Source organism: Mus caroli, unplaced genomic scaffold, assembly GCF_900094665.2.
Source record: "Mus caroli unplaced genomic scaffold, CAROLI_EIJ_v1.1 scaffold_16688_1, whole genome shotgun sequence".
NCBI lineage: Eukaryota > Metazoa > Chordata > Mammalia > Rodentia > Muridae > Mus > Mus caroli.
Window position 1 is genome coordinate 2,553 of NW_018388455.1, and position 2,171 is coordinate 4,723.

At 59.9% G+C, this 2,171-nt stretch overlaps 1 pseudogene; it reads right to left on the reverse strand.

Annotated features, from left to right (window-relative positions):
- Positions 1 to 84: 84 nt before the first annotated feature.
- Positions 85 to 1,797, reverse strand: LOC110287618 (annotated as a pseudogene).
- Between the last annotated feature and the right edge of the window lie 374 nt (positions 1,798 to 2,171).

Here is a 2,171-nt window from a genome sequence, read left to right on the forward strand (position 1 = left end):
CCTGGCTGTCCTGGAACTCACTCTGTAGACCAGGCTGGCCTCGAACTCAGAAATCCGCCTGCCTCTGCCTCCCAAGTGCTGGGATTAAAGGCGTGCACTACCACGCCCGGCCACTCTGAAGTTTTCTAAGCGGCAGAAGTTGCCGAGGTATTCTTGCAGTTTGGCGTCAATGTCCAAATTTTTGGCTTTGGAATATTTCAAGAAGGCCCAGAACTTCTCCAATCCATAGAGCTGGCTAGCCTAATAGTCCTTCACTGTCTCCTCCTGGAAATCCTTGAATATGTCCAGCCGGAACTTTTTCTCTAGACCATAACTGTAGTATCGAAAAAGGCACCCCAAACCGTACCCGTAGCCTTCTTTGGCATCCTCCAGTGCCAGCTGCTTAAACTCTTCATACTTCTATTTATTGAAGTGATCTCAGAGGAAGAAGGACCAAAAAGCAGAACAGGGTGTTTATCTCCTGAGACTGGTCAATGCCCAAACGCTCATTAAGGCAGCGCCTCCGATACTTGTGGTGGACGTGTTGTGTGAAGCCATTTTCCTTGAGCAGTTCATGGGAAGGATGCTGGTCCTTGGGCAGTGACTGAGGGGTACAGCCATAGGTGATGACTGCAGGTGTTCCCTCTGAAGGACTGGAGCTAATAGAAGTAGTCCTGGGCCTCCGAGAATCCATCACCCAGCCCACATGACTTTCCAAAGGGGGGGGGGGGCTCGAGCTGTGCCTTGTCTTTCTTTTTCAAGGCATCTTGGCATCTAGGGTTCGTCCTTCTTTCACCACGGGGTAAAACTGTGGTGTCTGACTAAAGTCTTTGAACTGGGGTGTCCGGGTTATGCGGGGAGTCCTGGAGTTTCCGGCCACAGAAGGAAGCCTGTGCCCCACCAGCCCCATCACTCTTCACACTCGATGTCTCATCCTGGTCATGCCAGGCAGGCTCCGCTTTGGTCTCTGGTTGCCAGGCTGGGGTGGGTGGGGCCACAGATACAGGCATGTAGGTGGCAGGTTCAGATCCTTTCATCTCCCCACAGAGAGCAGGTGTATGTCTTGGTTCCTGTGGGCGAGTGGGACGGGAGGCCAATTTCTCTCTGGGTACTTCAGGCTTCACATCTATTTGCAATGGAACCCACTTGTGTTTGCTCCCTTTCTTCTTCTGTCCGCCTCGCTGGCAGTCCTCATCCCCATTTTTTTCCTCCCCCGATTCATCTGACTTTGTTTTGGGGCTCTCCTTACTATCACTTCCATCTCCTTTCTCCTGCTCCTTCATGGGTGGTAACTTACAAGCAGGCTGAGGCTTGTGGGACTGTGGCTGCACACTTTTGTGGGCTATCTCTCCAGGTGTAGGCCACTTGATTGCATCTCCAAAATCACCAACCTTGCTGCCCTTATCACCTTGGCTGGAGCAGAAGGTTCTGGAGGCGGCTGTCCATTCACACCAGCCGGCGGCGGCGCGTGCTTCGTCCACAGGTTCACCTTGGGCGGCGGTGCCTCCAGGAAGTCACGCCTGCCGCCGCCGTCCTCGCCGTCGCTCCCCGCTGGGGCTTCCACAGCTGCGGGTGGCCGCGGGCTCTCGCGCTCCGCGCCGTCGCGGCCAGGCCTGGCGCAGGCGGGCCGCGGCCTGCGGATGCGGCTTTCCGGCTCACCGCCGCCTATGCCCGGGACCGACTGGGCCTGGGCGTCGGCTTCTTCCTCGCCAGGCCGTGCTCCTCGGCCTGCAGCAGCGGGGCGCCCGCCGGCTGCAGCTGCTCCACTTGAGTGGCCATCTGTGCGGAGGGGCCGGGCGCGCCGCGGGCCTCGCTCGAGGTCGCTGGCGGGGCGCTGGAGCCCCGGGCCGCGCGGACCCGGGGCGGCCCGCACGGACGGACGCTGAGCTGCGCGCTGGGCGCCTAGCCCGCCTGGCGGACCTCGGTCCGCCCCCCTGCGTCCCCCCCACCCCTGCCCGGGGCGGCTGGGGGGGGGGGGGGGGGGGGGCCCGCGGGGGGGGAGATTCCCGGGGGGGGGGGGGGGGGGGGCGGGGGTGCCTGCAGTGGTGCAGATTGCCAGGAGGGGAGCGGCGCGGAGAGCCGAGCCAAACCACGTGATGCGCTGTGGGCGGCTGCAGGAACGCGTCCTACAATTTTTAAAGTCCTGGGAAACATTGATTTTTTTTTTTTTTTTTTTTTCTGAGTTTGGTCTC